Source organism: Phalangium opilio, unplaced genomic scaffold (assembly GCF_054372755.1).
Source record: "Phalangium opilio isolate 3A_F unplaced genomic scaffold, DU_Popi_V2 ptg000056l_1, whole genome shotgun sequence".
In the NCBI taxonomy this organism is placed as follows: Eukaryota; Metazoa; Arthropoda; class Arachnida; order Opiliones; family Phalangiidae; genus Phalangium; species Phalangium opilio.
The window spans coordinates 6358632-6378725 of record NW_028324175.1 but is presented as its reverse complement, the minus strand read 5'-3'; the positions used below and the strand labels follow the sequence as shown (position 1 = coordinate 6378725).

Here is a 20094-nt window from a genome sequence, read left to right as displayed (position 1 = left end):
ACGTGAAAGTATTTTTGCCTCTCACTTCTAGGCCCGGTAGGACTAAAGGTCCCCATCCCCAAAGCGCATTCTTTACTAACCTAACCCCATCCCATTATGATAGCGACGGTCTACAAAAGTCGGCCAAACCTGCAGTAGCCACCGCGGTATTCCACCTGCGACTCCAGGACTAAATTTTGAATATTTTCAGTAAAATCGTATTTTTGTAAATGAGGCCCTTCCTCCAAAATTAGGCCCCCTTCAAAATTTGAAGTAAGCAGCCGCTTACCGCGATTACCTCTGGCGGCGCCACTGTGTACTTACTTCCAAGCTAAATGGTTTAATTAGTGCCAAGGCTCTTGGCAATTGAAGCGGAGCGCGCAAAACGAAGGTGGCTTTGTCGTTGACATCTGGCTGGACAAAATCCACCACCAGACTTCTTGGGAAGCTGTTCTGAAGCGTCATGCTGAAGTTAACTTCCTAAATTATGGAGGTAGAGGGTAATTTTCTCTTTAAATTAAGACAAATTTCGTTAAAATCCGATAAGATTTCACCAGGGGTCACGTTTAGGCCTATCAGGTCTGAGCTCGTCTCTTTTATGATGACACAAAGGCACGAAATATAGCAATGGTTAAAATGTGTTGTCAACCCAAAGCCACTTTTAATTAACAATAAAGATTCTTAATTTGTCAAGTTTTTAAAACTATTTTTCTTTGAAATAAATGCCCTAAAATAACCTTTGAGAATTTGGAATAACTATACAGGAAGGTTAAATAATTTTAAGAATTTTATTTTTTTGTGAAATATAACTTTCCATAAATAATGTAATATGTGAGCGACAGTGACAAGTTTGTACATAATAAATTAAAGGTTTGGGGTTTGTGTGTGAGATGTATAAAATTCATCTTTACTTTTCTTTGAAGCATTCCTACGACTCCAAACCATTTGCCGCGTTTCTTGAATCCGAAACTTCGTTCTTTCGACAATACCAACTCGTAACTGTATCCATTAAAAAGACTAGTAAGAAACGCATAGCTCTTTAAAGGGAGGGTGAAGAGGAAAATCAAGTGATTTTTTATCGATTCTTCTACTAATTAAAAGACCATTCTGCATACTGAAACATCCAGGAAATATAGTCTCCGAATGATTTTAAAATTCAAATTAGGTACAGATTTTATGGATAATTTGAAATAAGGACCTCTGACCAATCGCGTAACGCCCTGCCTTTTTCTTAACAAAATTTCTTTTGCACACTCTACATCTCGCGCCACGATTGTCACACCGCGAGTATAACTTTAATCCAATCTCGCGCTTTTTTTATTCGGCATGGAGCGTGCCACGAGAATTTTATTAACAAAAAGGCAGGGCGTTACGCGATTGGTCGGAGGTCCTTATCTCAAATTATCCATAAAATCTGAGCCTAATTTGAATTTTAAAATCATTCTGAGATATTTTCTGGATGTTTCACTATGCAGAATGGTCTTATAATTGGTGGAAGAATCGATAAAAACTCACTTCACTCTTCCCTTAACAGGATTATTATTTAAGGCAAACAGAATTAACAATAAAGTGAAACACTAATAAGAGTGAACACTAATATTTTCGATTAACTTTCTGTCGTATACATGCGCGATTTATAGGGCAAATCGAATTATATTCAACAGGTTTTCACTATGAAATCTGCCATCTCTATAAGGCAAAAATAATATATTCTACTCTTGCCTTCGTTTCTGTAATCCTATTTAGCAGAATTCTCATTGGATGGAAATCCCATTCAGCCGAACTGCGAACTCCCATTGAATGGAAATCCCATTCTGCCGAAATGTGCCAAAGTATTTTTGAAATTTGAGGAGTGACGGATTTCAAATCAATGGGATTTATGTACTTTAATCCCTTCGATATGATAAGAATTTTAACGCTGTTCACCGGATTATGACATCTTGTATGTTCTGCCCTTTGAACGTTATCAATGTTTAGGGTGAGACCAGGAATGGAAGCAATCGAAATAATGATGTTCGAAAGGTAACTTATTCCATATTTGAGTTGGGTTAGAGTGGAGCCTCCGAGATGAACTAGGCCCATGCGTGTCGCGTAGCGAGAATATTTTTTTAACCAATTTAGTTCGCCGTGGTTATACGCTTGGGGGCACTTATATTACCGTAAAATAAACAAAGTTCAACCCCGTGACCCTGTCGACTGCTTAGATATTTGAGCCAAGGTCGCGGATTGTAAGTATACGTTTTTGTTAGAATATAGCCTAAACTTTAACATAGGTCAAAGGGTCACTACCCATAGGGGGAGCTTTATACGTCAAAATTAATGACGTCACATTGTCATGCCTGTATTTTATCTCTCCCAGTCTCACTCGCGTGTACCGGTAACCCTAACGGTGATGTACAATACAGTCTTTCTTAACAGTATTATTGTTGTTCCTAATAAACGTTTTTGCATTAATTTAATTAACTAAGCCATTGTTTTATTGCGTTAACTCGATCATCCAACAATGTAGTAGCAGAGCGTGGTTACCAATGTACGACTTTAAAAACGCAATAACGTTGGAAGGCAAAGGCTTAAGGTACGGTCAACATTAGTGCGTAGTAAACAAAAACAAAGATGGCGGACGGCAGTAGCACCTCACTCATGGGACAGATTACGAAACTAAAGTCAACCAATTGTGTCAATTGGCGGTTTGAAATGGAGATGGTCTTGAGGGATCGAGGTCTTTGGGATATTGTAAACAAGACAGAAACAGCACCTGACCCATCAGCGTCTGCAGATATTCGACAAAAGTATAAACTATGGGTAGAGAAAGCTTTTTCATCTCTCGCTCTTGGCTTGTCTGAAGACATACTGTAGTGTTCAAATCCGGGGTAAATAATTAGTCGGGATAATTATACACTTCAGATTTATTCTACATTTAATGAAGGTTGGTTATTACATAGTACAGGATGGGAGCAACGCGTTTACGTTACCGTCCAGAGCCGAGGAGAGAGCGAGAGTGTTTTCCCGTCGGGAGGTAGGCTCTAGCCTTTGATTAGTGAGACTAGCGCCATCTACATCTTGTATGGAATAGTTTACATGTGAATATGACAATACTCTCCCGTTAGATTTTAAGTTCGAGGTACATAATAAGTTAAACGCGAGAATTTAAAAGTTCAAAATAATACTCATAAAAGCCTTTAAGAATTTAGTTTTACATTTCTAAAAGGGACTGTGGTTGTGCACTTAATGTAATAATGTTGTTAAACAAATTGTAAAGTTATTTTTAAAAGGGCATCAACTATTTTGAATTTGTACTACTCTAAGGAATCAAAATTTGATTGTCTCAGAGTCAGGTTATCACTTGATTGTTAAATTTAGGCAATGACGTTTAAAGGTTTAGCCGTGTAGGAACTCGTCTGTTCCGGATAGGACGATTGGAGGTCTGGCTTGGTGTCTCGACTTCTTTTGCTATGGATGGAGGTTCTGCTGAGGACTGTCTTTCTGATGATGGGATTGGTACTTGTTGTACTATTGGTTCCGTCCCGCTGCTGGCAGTTAGAGATGGTGGTACCAAGGACAGAGGTGTCCCCAAGACTTAAACTTAAGACTTCCTTAAAACTTGTAAAAATTAAAATAAATAAGTTTAAAACTTGTAAAAATTAAAATTTTCAACTCTTCCCTTAACGCATTCTCCTTTTCCTTGAACACTTCTTTGTGAGGGTCATTCTATAATGAATTTAACACAACATGACTCCGTTAGAAGTTCTAGGTCCTATTAGCTTTAGGCCTAATATAAAGCCATTTAAAACTAAAATGTAGATTGGTTTGAGATACAAGCTATAAAACCAATGTTTCAACGAATAAAAGAACTACATTACATAGCCTTATTATTTCATACATATTCAATAATTCTAAAGTAATAACAGCTTCAAAATAAACAAACAATAGGAAAATGGAAACTAGCATCTTCCGTAATAGGGCAATGAACGTAAACAAAGTATACATTTCTATTGCTATTAAATTAAATCCAGCTGTGGCCTGTCAATAAGTAAAGGATATTATAAAGAAAAGCTTACCTTCTTTTTGTGTTTCTGAGCCACTTGTTCAAGCTGATCCAGTAGTTGGCGTTGTATCTGTTCATTACAACGCCAACTACTGGATCAGCTTGAACAAGATCCAGTTGTAATTGTTTCTGTTGATTAATTTTAATCAACTTTTCTTCTAATGTGTTTATCATCTGCAAAGCTGGTCCAGGTAGGCAACAAATCTTAAACTATTTTAAGTAGTTATCATAAATCTCAAAGCTTTAATTATTAACAAATCAATTTAATCGCGATTAAACGTTCAGAACCTTGTCGAGGAATAGAATACTTTCCTCCCAGCGCGCAACGAGGCCAACGACACGAGGAGCCGTTTGATATTTGTAGTTTAAAAAACAAAGATCACGTGGGTTTGAACTAGCCAATAAGAGCTCACTTAAGGAAAAAAAAACCTTTAGAGCTGGAAACCATCAGAAACGGACATAAGCCGTTTTCTTTTTTATTCAAAATTAAGACCCTCATCAATTACCGCATTCGACGTACAAAATTGACGATGGAGAAAGCACCTCTTGGTCTCTTCCGCTGCTGGTAATAGAGTACGGTGAATTTGGTAGGCTCTCTACATGGTCACGACGGACCTCTTGGGTTCTTCCACTACTGGTTCATTATTTCGGACACTAGGGGGTCACTGGTCCCAAGGAGTAGTTTAAAAAATATTCTTATTTCCCAGACCTCGTTGTTACTACCAATAAGTCCCAATTTCGACGCAAACTGTCTGATTATTTTAAGTCTCTACCTTAGCTAAGTTTTTAAATCGTTTTGTTCACCCTGCTTTACTCTCCCCCCCCCCACACTGGGCCCCCTACATCCAATTTTTACCTCTCCGAGTGACGTATGTCACGGAGAGGTTCTAATTTCGACGTGTCTGTGTGTGTGTCTGTCTGTCTGTCTGTCTGTCTGTCTGTCTGTCTGTTGTTATTGACTTACACCCCAGGGGACCGTGTTCGCAGTTTCCGAATTGAAGCAAATGTGTTCGCTATTTCCGGACCGTATTCACAGTTCCCGGAAATTTCAAAACTTGAATCTATCCACAAATCAACTGGCCACTATTACTTCACCTGACTAGTCAATTGTCTATTCTACATGAATACCAATCTGTACTTATTGGCTTCAAACACCACCATTTTGTGGTCTTTGTCCATTCCACATAGACACCAGTCTGCACTTACTGGCTTCTATCACCATCATTTTCCGGTCTTTGTTTTTGTCCATCCCACATGGACACCAGTTTGTACACCTGGCATCTAACACCACCATCTTCTGGTCTTTGTTTTTGTCCATCCCACATGGACACCAGTCTGTACACCTGGCTTCTAACACCACCATCTTCTGGTCTTTGTTTTTGTCCATCCCACATGGAGACCAGTCTGTACACCTGGCTTCTAACACCACCATCTTCTGGTCTTTGTTTTTGTCCATCCCACATGGACACCAGTCTGTACACCTGGCTTCTACTCCTTAAGGTTAAGACATACGCGGCGATCGGCCAGGGTTACGAGAAACGTCCGGCCTCCCAATGGTGGGGCTTCCACCAAAGGTTCACGCAATTGCGCTGTTCTTATCCATAGCTGCGATTCGACACCCTTATATACTACCTATTTGATGAAGGCGAAGCAACCGGCGTATGCTTCATTTCAAACGCCAATATTAGTCAAGTATCTCAAGAATGTTTAATTGTTCTTTTTCAAAACGATGTAACGTTCAATAAGGCGAATAACTAACGAAGAAAATATTGAATATTAATTATATTTATTTTAATATTTAAGATAATCTTGTTTCTCAATTCAAAATTAATACGGAAAGAGTTAAAAGCAGTCTATGTTTTTGTCTGTATGTGTCCGTCCGTTGTTACAGTAGTGCGCTGCGTTAGAAGTTCGTTTTGTTTTGATGTGTAAAGAAACCATAATATTCCCTTTATCCTTAATATAAAGTGAATATGTGGAAATATTTTTCGTAATTATGATGCATTTAGTACTTTTGTAGCTTTAAAGCTCTATTTCATTTTGATATTCCAAAGATTTTTTTTAATATTATTATTTAAAATGGATGTTTATATATTACTTAAGCTATACTACATCTGTTTATAGCATAATCCTTTCTAAAATCACAGTGAATACAAGCACAATGCTACTATGTTGGTCAAATGACCTCTTATTTGTCAATAGGCCTAGTGAACCAAAAAGTAAACGTTTGGGTTTGGTTTTCGTTTCTGTATGCAGAGACATTAACGGTTCAGAGTGAGCCGAAAGTTAAATACACTTTTAAATAATTAGGCTTAAATTTTATTATCATGGTGGAAATCTGGGCCGCGTTCAGCAGAGCCCAGCGTTGCTGAACGCGGCCCAGGGATTTTGTTTTTGAATTTTGACGTTACGGTGCTTAGCGCTGAGCAAGCGCTGTCTTCAAAGAAAATAGTCGGCTTTTTGGGTAACGTGACGTAAAACGCGTAGTTCTCAGCTTGGCGAAAAAACTATGGAGGAATTAATACAAATAGCTCTATGGGACTATAGCTATTTAATTGGCGTGAAACCAGTTGATCACGCGAGAATTTTAAGAGATATGTTAGTTTCTAATTTTAATTATAAAAGTTGTTATCTATCTCTATAAATATGTTATCCTACAATTTTTGTTAAGCCTTGGTACCTTGCACGCTTTATTAGGCTAGCGTCATTTATAAAACGCCGATGACCCGTTTTTCCCCCATCGGATGATTTTAATGTGTACAAGTATATCATTATTGGATGTAAAATGTCGTCTGATTTACAGTAAATTTGCTATGCTTTGTATACTGCTTTAATATTTCATAAATTTTAACTTAAGAAACATTTCCATATCTGGGTAAATAAGTTTGTAAATAGTCGTCTTGACTCGGAGAGGTAATATTTTGGTTTTCCCAACTTGTTACTTAATTGTTTTCTTTAAAAAAGTCTGTTATCTCTCATTGAAAACGCCTAATATTATCGCTGCTCATGCTTAAACCACTCAGATGGCTATTTGGGCAATTGTATTGACTAGACATGGCTGAAAATAAACTATTTATCTTTTTTTTTATAAAAAAGATTTTAAGCCTAAATTAGTAGTATTTAATGAGGAAAATTCACAATCGCGGCCAGATCTTAGCCGATTCATCTTAACAATGGGTAACTTTTAAGTCTTCAAAGGAATTACTTGAGACAGATACTAATTAAAGTTTGCCTCACAAATTGGCTTAGCAATAATTGTTCTAAAAACGGTGTTTATGTTAGTATCTCCGCCACGAAACAAGGAAGATAGAGATGAGGTGCATAGACTATTCCACTCTTTCCTGCAGAGAAGTAAGCGCAGAAGCAGTGTAGTGATAGATGTTTTACACAGATGACTGCTTAAAATTAAGTAAGAAACTGACAGACAATGCTAAATTAGGGGTCATCCGTAAAACACTCCAATTATAACTCGTAAACGGTATCCCATGAGCCAAAATGCCCTAGAACAATGGAACACACTGTATAAGATGAAATTCTCTTTAGATACGTGTGGTTACGTAATAGAATCGGAAGAGAGTTTTTCTAAAATTATGATTAATTTTCTAGAAAACAAAAGATAATTTGCTATCCTAATTATTGTTTCAAACATTATATTGTAAATTAAAACTCTCCAGACCAGAGTTTCTAAATTGATTAACTAAAATTATACTAAATTATAGAAATATGTAGAATTCAGGGCTAAATATTTCTTATATTTTTTTCTTTATGATATTAACACAACGATAATACACTAAAAACTACAGCGGTAGGCTAAGTGTTGAAAAGCGTAGCTCAAATGAGATCCGAACAGAACCTTCTAAAAGTAGGGATGGGGACCGTCTCTAAATGTTTATGCGTCATTCTGTGTATGCGTTAGTCCAGTTAAACGTTATTCCGTTTATGCATTAATCCTGTTATACACTAATACAATTAAGCGTTAATCCGGTTATGCGTTATTCCGTTTAGGCGTTATTCCATTTATGCGTTATTCCATTTATGCCTTATTGCCAGTATGCGTTATTCCGAATATACGATATTCCGCGTATGCGTTATTCCCTCGCTCAGTATCGGGACGTACACGCGGGTTGATTGATACATTGCCGTCTTTGCGCACTCTCATGATACAAAAAGACCACAGTGCAGGCGCCAAAAGCGAGATGGAAGGCAAAGTTTTACCCGCGTGTCTTTCCCTTTTAGTTACATCGAAATGGTATATTACAGACCAGAAGTTTGTAATACTTCACTTCGAGAGAAGTGTTACAGTGTACCGCAGAGTGTGACTGATATAAGCGGTACAGTTTGTTCAGATTCGGTAATGAATCGTTACTGCGCATAAGGAACAAATACACAAACAAACCACTTGATTGAAGTAAACTAAAAACATTGCCAAGATCATATTTACTTGAAGGGAGAGAATGATATTAAATTTTTTCTCACTCTTACTTTGATTTGATACAATGCTACTATAACCATAACCAAAGTACCAAAACATAGTAATTTTTCCAAAAATGTATTTTATTAACTCCTGGGTACTACTTTGATTTCATAGTCGGCCGCTAAACTAACAAGAGGATTGTTTTCCATTACCATTTCGCCTCTGTTTCGCGGACCATGATAGACGATCCGCGCGTTTTGCATGACATTAGCAATAACGAGAAACAAGTCGTTGCGAGCCATTTTCTCGCCAATACACATTCTCTTTCCTTCGTCGAATGGAACGTAACCTGAAAATTTCTTTGTCGAATAATTGCCGGACGAATCCAGAAATCTTTCGGGTTTCAATTTACGCGGTTCTTCCCACAAATTCGGGTCAAAATGGGTAGCGTTGATGTCAAAGATGACCATGGTTCCTTTCGGAATTTTTCGCCCACCGAGTGAAGTGTCGACGTTAGCAGCGTGAGGAAGTAGCATCGGAACTGGCGGTGGCATCCTCAAGATCTCGGAGATAAAAGCCCAAGTGTAAGGACAGACATTTTTATATTCTTGCGTAGGGAAGTTGGTACCTGCAGTATAAAACCGCCAATACGCGAAAAAGATACTCTTTCTGAAAAAATGTCAAATATATTAGGCTACTAATACCTATATTGTCGTCTATCTCCTTTCTAAGGCGTTCCTGGATATCGGGATAGGTTGCCAACGCCAAAAAGATCCAAGTTAAACTAACCTGCGTGGTATCCGTGCCAGCTGAAAACGCGGAGTATACTCGCAATCACGCGTAATAATTTAATTTTGCAAATAAATAAATACCCAAAAACAAATCGCCTAATATTTTCTTTAAATGATCATCGGTCAAATATTCTTTGCTGGCAGATTCCTCTTTTTCCGCTTCTATTCCGGATGCGATGACTGAATCGGCGAAATGCCTTAAAGGCTCACCGAAAACGTATCCCTTTTTAATAACTCGTAATCTTTCACTTAAGAAGTTTCCAATTTCTTCGAGGCTAAGTCTGATTCTGTTTTCAAAACCGTGGAAGAAGGGAAAAAGTAGCGGGTAAAAGTCCCCTGGAGAAACGAGCATAGTTTCGTGGAATAAATCAGCGCTTGTCATGAATAATTGCGTTTCGGCATCGGACAGTTTATTAAACCTGCGTTATACCATTATCAAACTTCATCCATAAAGCAGATCCATACTTAGAAGAGTTTTGTAGGGTTATGAATTTTGACATTTTGATAATACCCAAAAGCAGTTTGAGCTATGATGGCGAAAGTTGTTTTTTGCAGTTGTTACTGCGGGTTGAAAGGGCTCTTTTTAGACATCATATTTTGTAGCATTTCAGACCATTTCTTCAACGCTATCTTGTACAATGGTAGCCAGTACATCAGAATCGGCAAATTTTCTACGATAAAGGAGGTTTAATACTCTGTATTTAAAAATCCGCGAATCTATACAGTCTAGCTGTACGTAACGGCTGAGAATCCAACTTTTCGGCACACTTCCCATTGCTTGTTATTACTTTGAAACGCCATAGCGTCCGTGTGTTTCAAGGCATGTTGCACTGAAATATATCAAAAGCGCTACCAATATATTTTACATTCGAAAATAAAGTTATCAAACCTTACGCGAATTGAATTCTGGTCTCGAAATGATGTCATTTCTTTTGGTTAGTAAGCCTTCTCTGGTCATCTCCCAGTCCGCCACAATAGCCATGGGAACAGAGCCAGCCCACAATGTGTATATTCCATTGTACCTCTTCCTTAACCTTTCCAAAAGGTCCTGCACGTTATTCTTATTTCGAACTTCGAAGAAATACTGCGACAAAAAATAATAATTAGTATATCAAGAATAATGACTGATTTAATAAGATCTATCTTACGTAACACGTTCCCGAGTAAGGGAATTGGCAAAGGTCCGGGTGGAAGACATCTAATTTCGATCCAATATTTAACGATATAAAATGTTATCAACCCGATGGCTAGAGCCGGAAACCACGACCAATCCACGGACAACATTTCCATGTAATAAAACCCTTTAAATTACTTCTTCAAAATTTATCCTCGGCTAATAAAACGACCTTCAAAATCATAATGATTCAAGGAGACTTATATAAGATGCTTTTATTTTGTAGAGATAAGTTGATTAATTTTATTTAGTCTATAATTTTCAAACAGATAATGGTATCGAAAGATGAATTTCAATTTCATCTAAGAATAATGGAAGGACAAAATTGTTCAATAACGTTTGCAAAATACGTTCCATAAATAAAGTAAGTTTTCGTATTTATTTCAGTAATTATTGCTTTGAGATTTTATCTTTGCTATAAAATCAGGTCTTGAGAGAGAGCGTGAACGTTGTTTTGATCTTGAGAGAATGAACGTTATTCTTTTCGCGCTCGAGGAAGGATTGTTTTCAAGGTCCTTACTATACGTCAGATTTAAACTACAATCAGGCACAAATAGAAATAATATAAAGTAGTAAACTTTAAGGTCTCGTTTCACTGGTCGAAAAATCTGCGTTCTACTTTAATATTATCATAAGTTTATCATGCCTCTAAGTACACAAATATGGGTTACAACTGGGCATCTTCTGCAGGCTACTGTTACGTCAGAACTCGTATAGCGCTAAGATCCAAAGAGAGAAAATTTTGAAATTCCGGTCGCGGTGCAGTCACCAAACGGACGAGACGATTACTAAATGGCTCACATGAAAAAAATCATCCATTGGAATAAAGGAGATTTTTGCGTTTCGTAAAGGCAGGCATTGGGAGGGGGACGAATTTTACTTAAGCAACCCCCAAAATCCCACTCTCTCTCGTGAGATAGAGGCGGTTTCAGTACTGAAACATTTTAAAAGGGTTAAAAGAAATGCTAGACTAGGAAGTACAATTTTGTTTTGAAGTTGAGGTAATAAATGATACGGAGAGAGTATAGGGCTCTCATTAAAGAGAGCCAGACAAACACTATTTAAATAGGAGTAGCAGCCATATCTCAACTTAGAGGCATGATAAACTTATGCTTTCTGATATCTGTATTCATCTTTGGTATAATTCGTAAATATTTTGATAAACCCTATGCTTGTTGAATGATTCTCGTCGTTTTCGATAAAAAGGTGAAAGGTTCAAGAGCTTTTAGATAACAGCAACAGTGACGGATTTTATATGTTTAAAAGTGTATTCTAGGAGTCCCTAGTCGGGTTTAACATTATATATTACCATAACGTTGATAACTGAAAGACAGTTGCCTACTTAATTAGTTAGCCACGAGAAATCCACGAGCCACATTTTTATGAAAAAATGTTCCTTTAATCAGTCGATTACAAAAGGTCAGTAATATTAAACATTATACCATCAATATTCAGATAAAATACACCACCTTGAACTCTTGAATATTTGTAAGTAATTAGGGTAGTATCTAATTTAAAAGATGGAACTTGTTTTATCTATAGGTAAGACATTAATCTCAAAATCCGCGGGCAAATTAAAGAAGGGGTTGTTTTCACTCTGCATTTTATTGGCGTTTCTGCTCGCCACAATGCGAACTTTGCGCGTGACATTTGCAATGATGAGAAATAGATCATTTCGAGCTAATTCCTCACCAATGCACATTCGCTTTCCTTCGCCGAATGGAAGATAACCGGGTATTTTCTTGGACGCGTAGTTACCATCCGAGTCCAAGAACCGTTCCGGCTTAAATTTCAACGGTTCTTCCCACAAATTCGGATCAAGGTGTGTAGCGGTAATATCGAAAAACACGATTGTCCCGTGGGGAATTTTCTTGCCGCCAATTGACGTGTTGACGTTGGTGTCGTGAGGAACGAGTACGGATAAGGGCGGTTTGTACCTCAAACATTCCGAGATGAAGGCCCAAGTGTAGGGACAATCTTTCCTGCGGTCCACGGTTGGTAAACCGGAACCTAATTGTAATTAAATTGCATTTCGGTATAGGTAATATCGGGATAAACATACAAACGACGTAGGTAATTCTAATGGTGCTTGTTCCGAGCTTAAAGGCCGACTTCCAGCGAAAAGGGCTCTAGCGAACTGACAACCGAGCATTGAGACTAACAGTGGAGCGACCGTGCCGATTTTCGAATCCCCGCTGGGCAAAAGTTGGAAGGCTTCTAGCTAACTGAAAACCGTGCAATGTGGTTCTAGCGAACTGAAGATACGCAATAGAGAATTTCCTTCCGAGGAAAGCAAAATACTCGTGTAAGTATTCTGATTTATTTTTCAAAAACATTTTACAATCTCGGTCCTGGGACCATACAAAAGGGTTGTTTTTTATAGCTAGAGAGCGTGGCCCAGGGGTTTACCAAGTGACGACCCATTTTTTGGCCAAATGGTAGTATAGGGACCCCACGGATTTTTAAAAGTTTGTACTCATTTCTGATAGTAAATGAGGTGAGGAACACGATGCCGTTAAAATTTTCCACCGCAAATGATTAAAAAAAAAAAAAATAAAAAAGGTAGCACATATTGATATTACTTATGGTTGTTTTTATATTTGATATTTGAGGCGCATACACTTGTTTAGATTATGTTTGGGATATTTTAGGTTCAGGTTAGGTTAGGTTAGGTTAGGTTAGGTTAGGTTAGGTTAGGTTAGGTTTGGTTAGGTTAGGTTTGGTTTGGTTAGGTTTGGTTTGGTTAGGTTTGGTTAGGTTTGGTTTGGTTAGGTTTGGTTTGGTTAGGTTTGGTTAGGTTAGGTTTGGTTAGGTTAGGTTTGGTTAGGTTTGGTTAGGTTAGATTTTGTTAGGTTAGGTTTGGTTAGGTTAGGTTAGGTTTGGTTAGGTTAGGTTTGGTTAGGTTAGGTTAGGTTAGGTTTGGTTTGGTTAGGTTAGGTTAGGTTAGGTTTTTTTAGGTTAGGTTTGGTTAGGTTAGGTTTGGTTAGGTTAGGTTAGGTTTGGTTTGGTTAGGTTAGGTTAGGTTTGGTTTGGTTAGGTTTGGTTAGGTTCAGGTTCAGTTCCTATAGGATTTGTCCTTTTCCAAAATATTGCAATTTTCATATAGTATATTGGCATATTTTGAAAGAAGAAAAAAAAAAAAAAAACTTTAAAATCATTTGCGGTGGAAAATTTTAACGGCATCGTGTTCCTCACCTCATTTACTATCAGAATTGAGTACAAACTTTTAAAAATCCGTGGGGTCCCTATACTACTATTTTACCCATTTTTTTTCGTGAAGTCGAAGATGTTTATCTTACACGTGCGGAGGATTTTTGGATGAAACTTTTCTCTATTTTGAAAATTTTACGACTGACCCCTGAAATATCAACGATAATTTAAGGAAGACCCCTGTCACAACGGTAATATAAGCACCACCAGAAGTCCATTAAATTAGCCTAGGAAGTGAACAATTACAATGGCTGGTATAGCGTACGTCTCTGCTGGGATAAAAACTCCTTCTAACTCCATGGATAGGGGGTTAAATTTTTTCCCCTTTCCTAACACAGTTAGAAATCTCGAGCTCTTCTCTAGAAAGTCTTTCTTGACGTGAGCGGGGCGTGACTTCTTCAGCCCATGAACGCTGCATCTCTAAAGGGTAGATTGTTTGCTTTATAAAAATTAAACAAGTTGGGAAAACCAAAATATTACCTCTCCGAGTCAAGAGAAGGACTACCTACAAACTTATTTACCCAGTTATGGAAATGTTTCTTTTTTTTATGAACAAATACTGAAGTTAAAATTTATGAAATATTAAAGCAGTATACAAAGCATAGCAAATATACTGTAAATCAGACGACATTTTACATCCAATAAGGATATACTTGTACACATTAAAATCATCCGATGGGGGAAAAACGGGAAATGAAGAGATAAAACTTTGGAGGGATATTACCTTTACGTATTTGTAAAGGCCCAATTTGCTACTCCTCAACTGTATACCCTCTATGTTCAAAGCCATATTCACAACAGGGTTGCCATGTAAACACTATCCTCTCCTTTCACCTCAACAATTTTCTTAGTTTGTCAACATGACGATTAAAGTTACATAACACCAAAGCTAATTTGTGGCTACACACACTGAAGGTAAATGCGCACCATAAAAAGCATGAACACACGAAGCTATAATCCGATTACGATCAGACCTTTCACTGATCTGGGCTGCGTTCAGCAGAGCTCACCAAAAAAGACAGCGGATTTTGGAAAACGTTTTCTGGTGAGATCTGTCGTCATAGCTTTTCTCCGGTCATCGGTCTTTTAAAAATGAAGCTAGCGCAATAAAGCGTGCAAGGTACAAAGGCTTAACAAAAATTGTATGATAACATATTTATGGAGATAGATAAGAACATCTTTTATAATTAAACATAGAAACTAACATGTCTCTTAAACTTCTCGCCGCTCTCGCGTGATCAACTTGTTTCACGCCAATTAAATAGCTATAGTCCCATCAGAATCAGCAAGAGCTATTTGTATTAATTCCTCCATGCTTTTTCGCCAAGCTGAGAACTACGCGTTTTACGTCACGTTATCCAAAAACCCGACTATTTTCCTTGAAGACCGCGCTGGCTCACTGAGCACCGTGACGTCAAAATTCAATAACAAAATCCCGTTCTGGATGACACTGCTAACAGCGCCTGACAGCGCTGAGCTCTGCTGAACGCGGCCCAGATTTCCACCATGATTATAAAGTCTAAGCCTAATTATTTAAAAGTGTATTTAACTTTCGGCTCACTCTGAACCGTTAATGTCTCTGTATTACAGAAACGAAAACCAAACCCAAGCGTTTACTTTTTGGTTCACTAGGCCTAATGACAAATAAAAGTTCATTTGCCCAATATAGTTGCGTTCTTCTTGAAATCACTTTAGAAAGAATTATGCTATAAACAGATGTAGTATAGCTTAAGTAATATATAAACATCGATTTCAAATAATAATAATAAAAAATATTCTTGGGATATCAGAATGAAACAGAGCTTTATAGCTACAAAACCACTAAAGGCATCGAAATTACGAAAAATATTTCCATATATTAATAATATATTATGAGAAAACCAAATATTAAGGTTTTGTAGGATTTCTTTCCACAAAACAAAGCGAACTGCTAACGCGGTGCACTAACGGACGGACACACACAGACTAAAACATAGGCTGCTTTTTAACTCTTTCCGTTTTAATTTTGAGTTGAGAAACTAGATTATCTTAAATATTAAAATAAATATAATTAATATTAAATATTTTCTTCGTTAGTTGTTCGCCTTATAGAGCGTTACATCGCGTTGATAAAGAACAATTAGACATTCTTGAGAGACTTGACTAATTTTGGCGTTTGAAATGAAGCATACGCCGGTTGCATTACCTTACTCAAATAGGTAGTATATAAGGGTGTCGAACTACAGCTAAAAGCAAGAACAACCGCAATTGCGAAAACCTTTGGTGGACAACCCACCCTAGGGAGGCTAGACGTTTCTCGTAACCCTAGCTGATCGCCGCGAATGACTTAAACCAAACGATGACTATGGAGTTAGAAGCCAATAAGACAGATTGGTGTCTATGTGGAATAGACGGAAGACCAGTAGATGGTGGTGTTTAGAAGCCAGTATGTACAGACTGGTGTCCAAGTGGGATGGACGAAGACCAGAAGATGGTGGTGATTAGAAGCCAGTATGTACAGACTGGTGTCCATGTGGGATGGACGAAGACCAAAAGATAGTGGAGATTAGAAGCCAGTATGTACAGACTGGTGTCCAAGTGGAATGGACGAAGACCCGAAGATGGTGGTGATTAGAAGCCAATGAATACAGACTGGTGTCCATGTGGGATGGACGAAGACCAAAAGATGGTGGTGATTAGAAGCCAGTAAGTACAGACTGGTGTCCGTGTGGGATGGACAAAGACGAGAAGATGGTGGTGTGAGAACTCAAGTAAAAGAGCCATTTCCGTGACTGTGAAAGCAGTTCGGAAATGGCGAACACGTTTGCTCCAATTTGGAAACTGCGAACGCGGTCACGTGGGTGTAACAACAGACAAACACACAGACAGACACACACACACGTCGAAATTAGAACCTCTCCGTGACATACGTCACTCGGAGAGGTAAAAAAGGAACGGCCACGGTTGTTAAAGGGAGGGTGAAGTAGAAAATCAAGTGGTTTTTTAATCGATTCTTCTACTAATTATAAAAATGCAGGAGGTTACGCGATTGGTCGGACGTCCTTATTAAAAATTATCTTTTAAATCTGAACCTAATTTGAATTTTAAAATCACTCGGAGCTAGTATTTCCTCAATGTTTGACTATGCAGACTGGTCTTGTAAATAGTAGGGGAATCGATAAAAAAACCACTTGATTTTCTACTTCACCCTCCCTTTAAATAGTTTTTTTCAATAGGTTCATAAAAAACTGAATGACCTTGACTGTTCCAAAATTCACACCCCCATCCCTTCTCCTATTTTTAAGCGGGCTCGGTTTTACAGTGGAAGGGGGCGTTTTCGGCCAATAGTTTTTTATCTCTCGATAGGGCAAATTTTGGCGTACGAGTCGCACCTAAACCGGAGATCTGAGATAAATTATCGCGAGGTGGCGAATGTGTCGCCCTTCTTCAGTATTGCTACACAAGAGAGGGGAGTACCAAACCCCGCTTTTGGTTACTTCCTAGGCTAATTTAAAGGACTTCTGGTACCACCTCGTACACATATATGGTAAAAATATTTTCCTTAACAAACTGGATATTTCCCCACATAAAATTTGACATGCATGGGCCTAGTTCATCTCGGAGGCTCCTGTAAGAATCGCGCCTGTAACGATGAATAAATAAATACCGTACCTAACAGCGGTGTGTCCAACCTTTCTGCAAACCTCCCATTGTTTCGAATTCCCTTGAAACGATATTGCTACAGTGTGGTACTTGTTGTGACGCACTTAATATGAAAATTTGTAAACTCCTTTTAGCGAATATGAGTTGATCAGCACCGAGAAATTATAGAGATGACGCGGGGAATTATTTTAAGGTCTCCGCGGCTTCAAGATCAAAGTTATGGATATGGGCGGTACTTTAGTAAGCTCGCCACTCTTGGGCCATTTCAATAAAAGCAAAAGTTTATAAGATATGTTCTACAGTATAAGAAACGTGAGATAGATTTTCGTAAAGCCACGCCTGGTTTTGGCGCTGCCAAAGGTTTAGTACAGACTAAATAGGAAGATGGAGTGCAAAATTAGCCGAGTGCAGTCAATTCTCGCTTGTCGTTCTCGAACTAGCTCGAGCTGCAAGTCTCTAGCTTTACCAGAAGTAAGATGAGACTAGAAGTAAAGAGCTCTAGCATTGGTAGCAGATCCTGGAACTAGTGAACAAATTTGAGGATTTAATGCCGCTTCCATCGCGCCTACACTAGATAGAAAAAAATTGGTCGAGTTCCAAAAAATTTCCTACCCCTTCCCCTCAACCTAAAGCCGCGGAACACGGACGCGACTGCTTGAATCTGCATTAAAAATTAATCTATCGTTAAATAGCATCGAAAATTTTATAATCATAAAAACTCACATTTTGGCTATTTTCGGTCCAATGGGCCAGCATCATAAGTTTAAGGTTTTGCAAACTGTGCGGAAACGGGCTATAGGCTTTTAAGGTGTGAAAAATGAAACTCTGCGGAAACAAGCGACTACCGGCGTTCTCTACTACGGTTTTAAAAAGCCAACAATTATATTAAATAGAAAACTTAATGTAAGCGATTCAGAGTACTTCGTCTGCAGGATTGTGGTATCCTGGAAAGGTTCCGTAAGGACACGATTGAGTGGGAAAGGATTAAGGGAATGTTTGACACAGACCACCTCCAGGAAAAGAGTGGGACAAGACACTTGGTCATAGTGGACCTGCAAGGCGCGTTCGCCATCTTGACCATCGGACACGCTCTGGCTTTACTCGTCTTTCTTGCAGAGACGGAGAGACTCTCTAACCTCTTCTCCAGATGCTTAAAGATGCTTAAATGACCACACCCGAAGAATGTATCTCGTTTTACCACGTTATTAAAAGGCACAGTGATCATCTAATTGCATAAGTTTATAACATATGTTACATAAGTATGACACTACCTATACTACTACGAAATGCTAGAGACTTACAACTCCTACGATTTACCTACGTCACTTCATGTTAATCTCTCAGTAACCAGTGACAAACTTATGGAACATATCGTACGAACTTATGATAATTGCTATAAACTTCTGCAATTTTGCATCAATCCTTTACCTAAAATTTCATAAAGTAATGTAATTATTGTTGTTGATTAGTAATAAATAATAATAATAGTCCTAGCACGGGATCGACTAATCTGCGGAATGTCTGAACGTCTGAACTGCTGAAAATAGTAGAATTCCTACTATAAAATTCTTCCATCCTACCAAACCGTAAACTGTCTGATCCTTTTTGACTATTTAGCTGAAATGCCGAATTCTGAACAGTGAACATTGAAATTAAAGTAAGAGATCGTCTGAACCTTTTTGACTATTTGCTGAAATGCTGAATTCTGAACCGTGAACTTTGAAATTAATGTAAGATAGAGACCGTCTGAACTTTTTTGACTATTTTGCTGAAATGCTGAATTCTGAACCGAAATTAATGTAAGATAGAGACCGTCTGAACTTTTTTTGAATATTTTGCTGAAATGCTGAATTCTGAACCGAAATTAATGTAAGATAGAGGCCGTCTGAACTTTTTTGACTATTTTGCTGAAATGCTGAATTCTAGATCTCACTAATAAAAGCAGAATCTACAAAAATTATGAAATTTATGCTAATAATATTTGAAAAGGTGGATTTTAATTGAGAAAAAATTAGGAAAAGGTCCCATTTCATTTGTGTTCTAAATGAAATAAGCATCTAAATTCTGAAAAAGGTTGATTTTAATTGAGAAAAATTTCAGAAAAGGTCTCATTTTATTTGAGTATAAAAATTTCAGAAAAGGTCTCATTTTATTTGAGTATAAAAATTTTGGAAAAGGCAAATTTTAGTTGAGAAAAACTAGTTAATTAAAAACCAATTAGTGCCTTTTTCCCAAAATATCGAATTAATGCTTTTTTTAGAAACTAAAATATCGCTAATGTAATTTTCCCAACTTCCCGCTTATATTCTCCTTTTCCTTATTTTTGGAATTTATAAAATTTTCTTCACACAATAATTTGGAAATTTCTCAGATTACTTTACCAAAAATGAATGGTTTTGGTAAATTCTGTATGTCCTAAAAATACCATAGCTATACTTCTGTCGCCAGTCCTTGAAGTTAATTTAGTTGCCCACCCCCCGGCACATTATCAATTCAATATTTCAGCAAAATAGTCAAAAAAATTCTGACGGTCTCTATCTTACATTAATTTCGGTTCAGAATTCGGCAATTCAGCAAAATAGTCAAAAAAAGTCCGAGACGGTCCCTATCTTACATTAATTTCGGTTCAGAATTCAGCATTTCAGCAAAATAGTCAAAAAGGTTCAGACGATCTCTTACTTTAATTTCAATGTTCACTGTTCAGAATTCGGCATTTCAGCAAAATAGTCAAAAAGGTTCAGACAGTTTACGGTTTGGTAGGATGGGAGAATTTTATAGTAGGAATTCTACTATTTTCAGCAGTTCAGACGTTCAGACATTCCGCAGATTAGTCGATCCC

At 37.7% G+C, this 20094-nt stretch overlaps 1 protein-coding gene and 2 long non-coding RNA genes across 7 annotated transcripts in view; 1 reads left to right on the top strand and 2 right to left on the bottom strand.

The window, feature by feature from the left end:
• Positions 1-20094, bottom strand: part of LOC149668269 (uncharacterized) — a 142872-nt gene that overhangs the window by 92033 nt on the left and 30745 nt on the right. The gene's annotated exons all lie outside the window — the stretch shown is intronic.
• Positions 1853-3649, top strand: LOC149668272 (uncharacterized). 2 transcript variants are annotated; one of them, XR_016368021.1, is made up of 3 exons: positions 1853-2001; positions 2492-2849; positions 2922-3649. It is a non-coding gene; the product is annotated as an uncharacterized LOC149668272 (long non-coding RNA). The 2 variants fall into 2 exon arrangements; XR_016368022.1 differs by having other exon boundaries at positions 1854-2001; positions 2495-2849.
• LOC149668271 (uncharacterized) lies at positions 2870-4833 on the bottom strand. Its single transcript, XR_016368017.1, has 2 exons — positions 4038-4833; positions 2870-3687 (listed from the first exon to the last, which is right to left on the bottom strand). It is a non-coding gene; the product is annotated as an uncharacterized LOC149668271 (long non-coding RNA).